Source organism: Hyperolius riggenbachi, chromosome 12 (genome assembly GCF_040937935.1).
Source record: "Hyperolius riggenbachi isolate aHypRig1 chromosome 12, aHypRig1.pri, whole genome shotgun sequence".
NCBI classification, from domain to species: domain Eukaryota; kingdom Metazoa; phylum Chordata; class Amphibia; order Anura; family Hyperoliidae; genus Hyperolius; species Hyperolius riggenbachi.
The window spans coordinates 127705613-127718628 of record NC_090657.1 but is presented as its reverse complement, the minus strand read 5'-3'; the positions used below and the strand labels follow the sequence as shown (position 1 = coordinate 127718628).

Genomic DNA, 13016 nt, shown 5'->3' with positions numbered 1-13016 from the left:
AAAGCACACATTTCTGATTCCTGTTCAGCACAATTCTGGTACCAGATGTAAGTTTGGCACTGACCTTGGCCTAACTTTTACTTGTGGCAAAAATGTGGGGAAAGGGTATAGGAATCTACATTTTATTGGTAAGTATGGAAAACATTGATAATGTGGGTAAAGGTTAGTAAAATATTCATTCATCACGAACAGTTCCTGGCCAATAACACATGTTCGCGTCGGCAGGCGAACACATAGCGTGTTTAACCTGACCCCCCCTCCGCCCCACCACCATCATGGATACAAAATTTGACCCCTCACCCCAGAGTTAGCAGACACATGGCAGCCAATCAACTATCCCTCACTCCTAGACTACACCCCACAAAACCACCAGCACGGCAGCCATTTTACAGTCTGTGTGCTGTGTGAAGCAGTGTAGGGAGAGAGCTGTGCTCAGGGCCGGATTTGTATTTTGTACCGCCCTAGGCCAACAGTCAAAAGGCGCCCCTCCACCACCTCCAGTGTACATACACACTTTATAACACTGATCTGTGAGCTCCTCTGAGGACAGTCAGTGACATGACTATGTACTCTGTAAAGTGCTGCAGACATCAGCACTTTATACATGCATTTTAATTACAGTGTGTGGTAAACAGACTACGGTAGGGATTAGATAGTGAGTTCCTCTGAGGACAGTCAAAAGACAGAGGGAGAAAAGGGGAGAGAAGAAAAAAGACTTGCAAAAAAAGGAGGAAAAGATAGAGATGTGCAGAGAGGAAAAAAAAAAAAAAAAGCAAGTAAGAAAGCACAAGGTGGGAGATGAAAATACAATACAATAACATTTCTATAGCGCTTTTCTCCCATAGGACTCAAAGCGCTTAAGAGATGATTCATCAACATCACCACGCTGGAACAGCACAAGTTAAATCTTCTAATGCGCGCTAATCACATTAGCGCTACTTAATTACAGTGGGGGTGCGGTACACATGCAATTGGCAGCGTAGCCTGTGCTCCTTAGCAACAGCAGATGCTTGGAAAAGCCGTACGATAGTGACGTGACGTATCGCCACCGCAATACTTAGCAGCCATGCTAGTAGCAGTCGCACTAGTTAAGTATTGTGGTAGCGTTACGTCACTATCGCGCAACTTTTACTAGCATTGGCCATTGTTAAGGAGTGCACGCTACAGAGCCAGTAGCACACGTAGCGTGCCCCGCTATAAATACATAATGTGAGTAGCGCACATAAGATTTAATTTGCGCTATTCCAGCGCAGTAACTTTGATGAACCAAGCTGAGAGAAGTAGCAAGATGGGGAAACAGGGTAGGCAAAAAAGACAGAATTAAACACATGATGGGAGAAAGTAAGCAACAGTGGGAGACTGTAATGGAAAGAAATGTGAAAATAACGTAGGAGGAAAGGAGACCTTTTACATCTCTGCTCTGCTGCCTGAGACTGGCTACCTGTGCAGTGTGCACGCTGCCGCCAGCCCCCACCACCGGGATCTTTCGTCCCCTTCGCCACTACAAGTCACGCAGAGCACAGCAGCCAATCGCTGCGCTCAGATGCTGAGAGACACCCGGGCAACCAATAGCATGGCTCGGGGGGAAAGTCTTGGCCAGCACTGAATATCATAGGCTAGAGGTGGCTTAGCCACTGCCAGCCAATGAAAATCATAGTGTTGACCAAGCCACTCCCCCCGAGCCGCGCCATTGGGCACCTCTCAGCATCTGAGCGCAGCGATTGGCTGCTGTGCTCTGCTACTAGCAACACCAGAGGAGAGTAGCTGTGCATGAATCCGTAGTTGGACTGACTCGGATTCGTTAAACTTTACAACACAGGGGCACACGAGTCCAGCCTGCCCCTGGCTGCTCACTGCTAGCCAGTGCCTATGCAAACTTGCAGGCTGCAACGGGAGGCCGGGTGAACCGCAGGTGGGCATGAATGAATGGGAATGGACGGCCATCGTTGTTAACACTCTCTGCCTGCCTGCACACATGAATTTGCCCCTCAGCCGCCCCAAGAAATGCTGATTTTCTGGCGCCCTAGGCCATGGCCTATGTGGGCTTGCCAGAAATCCGTCCCTGGCTGTGCTGCTGATAGGGATAGCGGTAGTTAGGCCTGTGTTCTGTGTCCCCAGTGCAGTTTCTTGCTGCTGCTACAGCATCCTGATCATCCCATAGCCCTTATAAGGGCTAGTTCATTGTTTTTCTTGCTTTTTATATTGCAGTGCTGTATGTCCACTGTCCTCCAGAGCACTTCACCTCTTGTACAAGAGGAGACGGGTGTACACAGCGTTGTCAGCATTGGGTGAAGTGAAGTGTCACTCATTTAGACCAGAAGCGGCACTACTGTACTTCTGTACCCTCATCTATATTATTCATGCCTAGCTTGTTGATATTAGCATACAGCAGAATGTTACCTATTAGCTGAATGAAGTGACGTGTCACTCATTTAGACCAGAAGCAGTACTACTGTACCCTCATCTATATTATTCACTTCTGGCCTGTATAAAGCCGCAGTCAGGGCCCCCCTTAATTGAGTGTTGATTCTAGCATACAGCAGAAAGCTGTTAGCTAAGTGAAGTGGCACTCATTTAGACCTGAAGCAGCACTACTGTACTAATGCACCTTTATCTATATTATTCACATCTGGAAGGTATAAAGCCACAGTCAAGGCCCCTCTATATTGTGTGTTGATTCTAGCATACAGCAGAAAAATATCTGCCACCTGAGTGAAGTGACAATCAGTTCCTCACTGGTAGGGTGTTTGCTATTGTAATATGGGGTAAACAAAAACAAAAAAAACAGAGGCAGGCCACACCTCAGGGGTCAAAAGGGTCGTGGTGCTGTGATTTCCTGTCACCATAGAATATTGCCCAGTGTTAAGAGGGCATGTATCCTGAATTCACAAAATGTTGATGTAGTTGACTGGCTTACACAGCACACCCCATCTTCTACTGCTTCTGCTAGGAACCTTGCTGCACCATCCTTATCCTGCTTGGATATGGGCACTCCAGGACGTACCATTTGCCCCACTACTACTACAGCTGCTTCACTTGATGTGTCAGAGGAGATATTTACACGTCAGTTTGTGGAAATTAGTGATGCACAAGAAGAAGTGATGCCAGAAGATGGAGATAAGGATGGTACACCTGATATGCATCAGGCAGGCAACATTACACAGATGGACACAAGCTGATGATGATGTCCCCACAGCTGCTGCCCTTTGCGAGTTGTCAGATGCAAGTGAAGCTGCTGATGATGTGTCCATGGATGTGACATGGGTGCCAACAAGAGATCAAGAGGAGGACAGTTCAGATGGGGAGACAGAGAGAGGAAGGGGAAGATGAGTCTGAAGCAGGGTGAGCTCACAAGGAGCTGGTGGCAAACAGCATGTATCGGCACCTGGCTGACTTGTCTGAGCTCTTAGCCCATCAGCTTTTACCATACCAGCTGGTGGACTCTGAGGCATTTAAAACATTTGTAGCAATTGGGACACTGCAGTGGAAGGTACCCGGCAGAAACTTTTTCTCCAAAAAGGCAATACCAAACCTGTACAGTGCCAAGTCAACGCATCTCTGGCACACAGTGTTGGGGCAAGGGTCCACATGACCACTGATACATGGGCCCATATGCAATTCACCTTTTCTCCTGCATTTTCTCCTAGGAGATAATTTTTCATCTTCAATTTATAACTGTTACGCTCTTTGCAATGGAAAAAATACCAAAAAGTAGATGAAAAAAGTACTATAAAAATTATTTTAAGTATTTGTTTGTTTGCTGGGGGTTTAAAGAGACTCTGAAGCGTTATTAAAAATTGCTTTTTACCCTATATTCAACATGGGCATGTTTTCCCCTGCTAAAACGGCGCTATCCTGCGGCAGAATGAGGGGACTTTACCCCCCCAAATCCCCCCCTTCAAAATCCACGACCAACTTGGTCGTAGATTTTGCTGCTCATGGAGGCAGGGCTAATGGCTGTAGCTCTGTCTCCATGTGCATCTATCAGCCGGCGGATCTCCACCTCGCCCGGCCCCTCTCAGTGAAGGAAGACAGAGGGGCGGGGAGAGGCGGCGATCAGCGCTGATAGACGCACTGAGAGGCAGGGCTGCGGCCATTAGCCCTGCCTCAACAGGAAGCGCTCCCCGGGCACTACGGAGGGGTTTTGGGGGGTAAAGACTCCTCGTTCTGCCGCGGGAGAGCGGCGTTTTAGCAGGGGAAAACATGCTCCTGTTGAATATAAGGTAAAAAGACGTTTTTAAAGTCGCTTCAGAGTCTCTTTAAAGGCATTTAACAAAAATCACCTAGAAAATAACTCGGGTGAAAAAGTGAATTGCATATGGGCCAGGGCCTTCAAAGCACGGTCAGAGCAGGTATATCACCTACACTGCCCACTGGGTAAAGCTGGTGAAGGGTGGGAAGCATGGAATGCATGGCTCTACAGTGGAGTTTGTGTCACCGCCACAAATTGTATGCAGGCCTGCCACCTCCTCTTCTCCTCCTACTCTTACATTCTCTTCACGATCTTCCTCGCCTGAGTCCTCCTCTGCTACTGTGCCCTCCTTCTCTACAACTGCAAACCCCCAGCTACCCAGAGCCTATTCCACATCCCAGGTGCAAATTTGTCATGCTGTCTTGCAGATGACTTGCCTGGAATCCAAGAGTCATACCGGACAAGTAGAATCAGAATCAGAAAAGGTTTTATTCGCCAAGAATGACCCAAGTCGTGCCCGGAATTGGGGTTGGCACAGAAGGTGCAAATACAGCTCAGGAGGGAAGACAAATTGCTATGACAGATTAAGAACTATAGACTAAGACAGAACACAGATATTAAACATAAACAGATCATTTTTGTCCGTACAGAGCTGAGCGGCTTAACACTGTGATGCTGGAGGCAGGGGCCTCCGTTCTAGCAGAGCAGTCGATCTGACTGCAGGCCTAGGGTGGGAGCCATTTAATAGAGTTCAGAAGGTTGACAGCCGAGGGGAAGAAAGTGTTCTTGTGCCTAGCTGTCTTGGTGGATATGACCCGAAGTCTCTTCCCAAGTGGAAGCCGGTTAAAGTAGCGGTGGCCTGGATGTGAGGGATCACTTGCAATTCTTTGAGCTCTGGAACGCAGTCTGGATTAGAAGAGGCGGTCAAGTGGGGGGAGGGGTTTCTCTATGATTCTCTCTGCTGACCTGATGACTCTCCGTAGCTTGTATCTATCGCTGTACGAGGAGCCAGCGTACCATACCAGTATGAATGAGCAGATAACAGATTCTATGGTGGCAGTATAAAAGTTAGACATAAGTTCCTGGGCCATCCCAAACTTTCTCAGTTGTGCCTTCCTCTGTAAGGTGACAGTGTGGGCGTTCCAGCACAGGTCGTTGGAGATGTGGGTTCCGAGGAGGCGGACGCAGGGTACCCTTATGACCTCAGTGACGTTGATGAAGATAGGAGGCGGTGTTGGTGGATGCTTCCTGAAGTCTATGATCATCTCCACGGTTTTGGCCGTGTTGAGGATCAGATTGTTTTCTTTGCACCATATCCAGATGTTGTCGACTTGCTGCCGATAGGCCTGCTCATCGTCCTTGGTTACGAGGCCTACGATGGTGGTATCATCACCAAACTTGATGACCTTAACCGAGTCAGCTGATGACCTGCAGTTATTGGTGTAGAGGGAGACCAGCATCGGGGATAGGACACAGCCCTGTGGGGCACCTGTGTTGGTTACCTTTGGTTGGGAGGAGATCTTGTCCAACTTGACAATTTGGGATCTGTTAGTCAGGAAGTCCGTGATCCAACGTTGCAGGGTCGGGTGGACCTCGAGTGCCGCCAGGTCGTTCTGGAGAATGCTGAGGCAGATTGTATTAAACGCCGAGCTGAAGTCCAGTAGGAGGATTCTGGCATACGAGTCTGGTTTGTCTAGGTGATCATTGATGAGCTCTAGGCAGATGTTGATAGCATCATCAGTGGACCTGTTTGGCCTGTATGCGAACTGAAACGGATCCAGCCGGGGCATTGTGGTGTGCTTGAGGTCAGCCAGGACCACCCTTTCCAGGGTCTTCATAATGACGGACGTAAGAGCCACAGGCCTGAAGTTATTGATGTCGGAGATGCCCTGCTTCTTGGGGACAGGGATGATTGTGGACCTCTTGAAGCACTCCGGGACTCTGCCCTCCTGTAGGGACTTGGCATAGATGGAGGTAAGGATAGGGGCTAGCTGCTGCGAGCATGTTCTTAGGCATGCCGGTGAGATGCCATCTGGGCCCGGGGCTTATCTGGGATTTAACGTGGCCAGATGGCGTAGGACCTCGGCCTCGCACACCTTTGGCGGATGAGGGCTTGGACTTGGTTCAGCCTCAGTGATAGGTGTCAGCTCTGAAGTCACAGGTCGATCGGTGGCTGACCCCGCACCAACTTGCAGCACTGAAATCGGGCAAGTTAACACGTGTGTCCTGCATTGCACATGTTCTCATTCTTATTGTCCAACGCTTTGTCTCTAAGTACCCAGGATTTCATAAAGTCCTCAGGCAGTCGTTCATGCACGGCCATGGCGCGCCTTGCTGAGATTCAGTGGCGAAACAACATGCCAGTGAGGCGCTTCATTGGCGACAGCCAGACTTGCTGGAATTCCATGCTCATGATGTTTGAATGTCTGCTCCAACAAGAACGAGCCATCAATGAGTATCTGTATGACCTGGGTGCTAGGACAGGCTCTGCGGAGCTGGGGATTTTTCTGCCCCATTACTGGGCACGCATGCCCAATGCCTGCAGGCTCATGTGTCCTTTTGAGGAGGTAACACACTTGGTCAGTCGCACGACCTCATACCATATGCTTTTTTTTTTCTGGAGCGTGCCCTGCGAAGAGTGCTTGATCAGGACGCTTTACTGATGTGTTGGTAACATCAGAAATGCAGGTTTGTTTGTTTTTTTTGTTTTTTTAAGTCCAACACACCACCACAACCCTTCAGCCTCAATTGACAGGTAGCGGACTACCTGGCATTAACTGCTGATATCGACACTCTGAGGAACAATGAACCCCTGGACTACTGACTGTGCATGCTTGACCTGTGGCCAGAGCTGTCAACAAAGTGTTGATTACCTGACCTATATTAAGATGATTGAGGCATGGATCTCGGAGGGTTACTACATGCCGGAAGACTTGTGACTCAGTCCCCCACACATTTGTGTTCTCTGCAAGCCGCATGACTCCCCACACAGCTGTCCTTCCCTACCACCACCAACTATGGTAGAAACAGTAATGTTGTTTAACCAAACCTAATTTTTCAGGCAGGCATGTGCACATGCCAAAATTTTCAGGCCTCTGGCTGCTACCAAACCTAATTTTTGGGACATGTACATGCCCGATTTTCAAGGCCTCTGCTATAGCAGCTGCAACCAAATTTTTTTTTTCAAACATTACTGTTGTCTTTACAGGACAGTACTAGTCTGGATAGATATCACTGGCAGGGCCTTTTTTCTTGGGTGCTTGTTTTTGCACATAGCAGTAACCTGTCACCTGAGTTATGTGTCATTTAGTTCCCCAAACCAAAAATTTTGTGAAAATCAATTTTTTTCATAAATACATAGATGTGTGTCAAAGTCCTGTGGCCTCTACTACAGTAGATACAACCAAATAATTTGTTAGATTGTTATCTATCCAGTACTCTCCTGTAAAAACATCACTGGCAGGTCTTTTTTCTTGGGTGCTTGTTGTTGCACATTGCAGAAACCTAAATGTCACCTGAGTTAAGGGTCATTCGGTACCCTAAACTATTTTTCTTTCTAAATCATTTTTTTTAAATAAGAGTGCTTGATCAGGCATGACCAGGAGGAGAGAGGAAGAGTTGTGGTCGCACCTTCACCACTAGATGGAGTCTTGTCACCAACAAACAATTTTTTTTCTAAATAAACTACCTTTTTGTATGCAATACAAAATGTAAACGTACATTTTTGTATGCAATATATATGCCAATGCCAACATCGTTATGGCCTCTGGTGCAGTGGCTGCAACAAACAATTATGTTAAAAAATAAACAATTTTTTTTGTATTTACCAGTGCCAACATCATCTTGCCAGTGCCATCATCATCTGGCCTCTGCTGCAGCGGCTGAAAACAAAAATTCTCCCCTACCCCTCAAAATAAATTGTTTGTATGTAATGCATATGCCAATGCCAACATTGTTCTGCCCTCTGCTGCAGTGGCTGCAACAAACAATCCACCCCCCCCCCCCCAAAAAAAATGTTTTTGTAAGTAACATACTGTATATGCCAATGCCAACATCGTTCTGGCCTCTGCTGCAAAGACATTTTTTTTTCAAAACCAGATAAAAGCGTTCTGGCCATTGCTGCAGTGGCTTCGACAATTTTTTGGGGAGTAAAAAAACGAAAGCTCTTTGCAGTTGTCTGCGTTCCGGTAATCGCCGTGCCTCGTTTCAGTGTGAACCAGGCCTAACCCTTACACTACCTGATCGATGTGTACAAACGCCGGGCATTCTAAAGCACTTTATTACACAAACTTAGGAATGTAATGTGATGTTTGCCCCTTAGTGATAAAAACACGATACGCATTCGCGTACCAAAAATTGGATGTTTGCGACATCATTACTAGGTAGCTAATAATGTCATCAAGGTTTCCAAATGTTTCATTGGTTACCTAGTCTAAAGCGGGCCATGCACGCACAGATTCCTCCGGTTGATAAACGGCCGATTTGATTGGTCTGTGTAACAAATAGTGGGGCAGCTGCGGCGAACAGCGCCGTCACCGCAGCTGCCTCAGTCTCCCTGCCTATCTGGTCACCCATGCCTCGGGCGTCTAGCACGCCGAGGACTTGTTTGTCTGTTGCCCATAAGGTCGCATTGACGCGTGCGCGCGCGCACCGTCACAACCTTTGTGCAGCGAAGAGGCGTCTCAGCTGACCTGCGGGTCGGCTGACGTCATGCCATGCGCCCGCCGCCGCTGATTGGCCGGGCGCAGGGGGGGCGTGCCTCAGGGTCTCCTCGGGCTCTTAAGCCCAGAGGATTCAGTTACAACTTGTCTGCTGTTGCGAATACCTCGTGTTAGCGCTCAGACCTTTGATAGCTATACTAATTATTGATTGCAGACTGTTGATTTATCTGTGTATGACTCTGGCTCGTTCTGACTATCCTTTTGCTCCACGCTCTTGTACTTCTGCCCATCTGATCTTGTTGCCAACTCTGCCTGCTAAACCTTCTGCCTCTGCCTACTGATTTTGTACCTGATCTGTCCGTCTGTTGCCTACTCGATTTGTCTGACCACTCTACTCACCAGTGAGCCCTTGTCACTGGTGAGGTGTTCTCTGTGCTGATAGTTCCCACCAGCTCCTCTGGTGAGGAATAGCCAACGCTATCAGTATTTACTGTTGCACCAAAACACTTCTGTGCCTATACTTGCATTATTGGCGATTCTGCAGATCACCATATAATCAGACTCCTGTTTTGCTGACACCCAGTCGTTACAGTCTGATTGAATCTGTGAGAAATCTGTCATTTTTGGCCTGATCAATCGACTGATTTCTGGCCAAAATTGCTTACTTGGGTTGATGAGACTGTATGGAACATTTTTGGTGATTGGCGGTGGATCAGCAGCATGTTGCTAGTAGCGTTCAATTCTGCAACCAAAGGTACTCACACCTTTCTGCTGCAGGGCCCGGTCTCTGCCTCTCCCCGGTGTCTTCTTCACTTTTGTGTTTCCAGGCGCCAGTGTGACGTAATGCAGGAGATAGACACCAGGGTCCTCGAGTGGTCACATTGCCCCTAGTGTCTGTACCCCATATCACATCGCACAGGCACCCGGGAAGATGACGAAGCAGATGGTGGCTGGGGAGTAGCAGAGACCACATGGCCCCAAAGTAACTGGGAACCGGCAGGAACAAACAGATTTTCATGCTGAAATCATTCGAAAATCTGTGTGTAGTGTGTGGAGGAAATCAAGCAGATAGATCCCTCTCTGCTCAGATAATGATCGGAGAGCGGGGATTTCTTCCCTGCGTGTTTACATTATGTGTGCGAGCCGCTATCTGTCAGAATTCTAGTGGTTTGTTCATGCAGGAAAAGCTGACATATGTATATGTTTTTTGCAAAATTTCATTGTAAACTGTAAAGTTTGGGTACTTCTTTAAAATATTGCTCTGAGACATCTCAGCATATTCCAGGCAGTGAAACTCATAATTTAATTACAGAAACTAGAACATGTTTTGTTTATGTTACAAGCATCTTTTAACCACTTAAGTACCACGCTAGTTTGTAATGATCGGTGCTGCGTGGGCTCTACAGCCTGCAGCACCGATCAGGATTGTGGCCGGGCGATCAGACTTCCCCCCCCCCCCCTCCGCAGCGTTTTCCACCCTCCCTCCGCTTACCTCCCTCCCCTCCTTTCTCTAGGTGGCGCAGGACGGATATCCGTCCTGCGCATTGTGAGATAGGCTTCAGCCTATCATATGCCAACGATCCCCAGCCAATCAGAGGCCGGGGATTGCCAATCTGCCTTACGGCGCTGCTGCGCAGCAGCGCTGTATGATGTAAACAGCGGGGATTTCTTCCCTGCGTGTTTACATTATGTGTGCGAGCCGCGATCGGCAGCTCGCACACTGTTCACGGAGACACCCTCCGTGAACTGGCATAGAAAGGCGGCTTGTACGAGCGGCCGTTTCCATGCTATACCACTAACGACCAGGCGCCGCCTTCCGGCGTTAGCTGGTCGTTAAGTGGTTAAACTTGAGAATTAAAGGCCTCCCACACTCTGTGATTGATCTTAAAGAAACAGCGTTGAAAATGTTTACCACTTTGCTCCCACATGTTGAAGTCTCTCAATTTAGAATTGTCAGAATCCATAGGGCCATGGCAAAGCAAAGGAACCCTGAACTACCTAAGGATGTAGTGCTATGTTTGTTTTATCCAGAGATGAGAGATGTAATATTACAAGCATCAAGGGGACTTTCATCTATTCCTGGTTTTCCAGCTTCTGTCCAACTTTACGCTGACATTTCGCCTCTCACTTTAGCAAGAAGAAGAGAAATGAAACCAGTCACACAAACTCTGATCAAAAATAACATTAAATATAGGTGGAATTTCCCATTTGCCCTTTCCTTTCAATACATTGGTTCTATCTACACGGCTAGATCTCTGAATGAAGGGAAGAGAATTTTGGAATCTCTACAAATGAAGATGGAAACACCTATACCCATTCCAACATTACCTCCACGATCACAAAGAGTGTGGAAAAATAGATATGCTTCCAGAAAATTGGCGCAATCCATTCCTGTCCCTACTACTCCTTTGTCGGTTTCACAAGGTCATGTTTTGGCTTCAGTTATAACTGATGGTTCTGAAATTCTAACAGAGACTAGTCATGTTTCTCCTTCAACACCTATAGATACTCAAGATTGAGATTGATTAAATTCTCAAAAATTTTGGGCCACACTGACACCTACACATTTTGTGTTACTGGGTCTGGGTTGTATTTTTTACTCTGACACCTTTTCAATATGGTAAGATGTAAGTATAATTAGTTAAGAGTATATTCTGACACCTTGTCAATAAAATTAGATAGAAAAAGAATAAGGTTAGTATAGTTTACTCTAACACCTTTTCATGAAAATGAGAAGCTAGTAAAATTAGTTTGAGAATATTCTGACACCTTTTCATTTAGTGTAGATATATAAGAATAAGGTTTTTTTGTGTCAAAACTTTGTAGATTAAATAGATATCAGAATTAAAAAGTGTTCAAAGAAAGAAGATAAACAAGTAGTGAGAAAGGATCTTCTTTGAATCCATTGAACTCTTTAAACTACAACTCCTTGGTTCGCTTAAGACTTTTATCTGATCCAACATCCAATAGAGATGAATATCTTCTATTTCTAGACTGTTTATTTTGTCTTGATTAAACATTTTTATGTTTGCATTAAATTTGTTGGTTTTCAAGGATTAATTTTATACTTATCACATGTATAAAAAGAAGAAGAAAGCATAAAATATCACCAAGATATTTTACTATAGTTTATTACATAGAAATGTTTATTTTTTTAGATTTCAAAGGCTGCTGGTTTACATGTACACTAATTGGGGTATACTTGTGGTTAGTTTAATATCCTAATCACAACTATTCCACTTAGGGAACTTTTTGTTCCACTGCAGTAATTGTATTCCATGTTTTTTGTTTTTTTTATTTTGTTTTATGTTTTGTTTGACCGATACTGTTTAAACTGAATAATTTTAATGTTCAAGAGGATGGGTTTACTAAGCAATTGGCTTTGGTCTAAATATGGTTAAGATATTATCCCATAATGTTAGGGGTTTTAATTCTCCTCAGAAGAGATCTAAGGCATTCCTAGATTATAAAAGATACGATCCGGATATTATTGCCCTCCAAGAAACACATTTTACAGATATTTCACATCCAAAATTTTTTAATAAAAAATTCTCCAGAGTTTTTTTCCCCATGTGCAAATAAAAAACATAGAGGTGTGACTATTTTACTAAAAAATACTGTACACTTCGCTGATATACAAGAATTTAAGGATGAAGATGGTTCTTTTATTATTCTTTTAGGGAAAATGGGAGAGAGAGAAGTATGTTTAGTGAATTCCTATTTGCATCCAATTAATCCATTTAAATTTTTTAAAGTCATAATTGAGAAATTAGAAAAACTAAGTTATGATTTGATATGGTGTGGGGATTTCAATTTTACTTTGTCTCCAAATCTAGACAGAACATCAATGTCTCCTAAAAAACTATCAAAAAAACAAAGGAATTGGGTCAATAATTCACTAAGGAAGCTTTTGATTACAGATATTTGGAGAGAACTTAACCCATCAAGTAGAACATACTCCTTTTTCTCCCAATCACATGGTATTTATTCCAGAATTGATTTTGTTTTATTGAGTAATCTTATATCTAACACATTATATTCTAGATACATACCATCGTCATGGTCTGATCACGATATGTTATATACTGTGTTGGATCTCACTCATCAGATCAAGCCATATTATACATGGAGATTGAATGACTCCTTATTATCCAAATCTCATA

General features: G+C 45.3%; 1 protein-coding gene across 3 annotated transcripts in view; it reads right to left on the bottom strand.

The window, feature by feature from the left end:
- The window catches only part of MFSD11 (major facilitator superfamily domain containing 11), a 722948-nt gene that overhangs the window by 146666 nt on the left and 563266 nt on the right, over positions 1-13016 (bottom strand). The window lies entirely within an intron of this gene.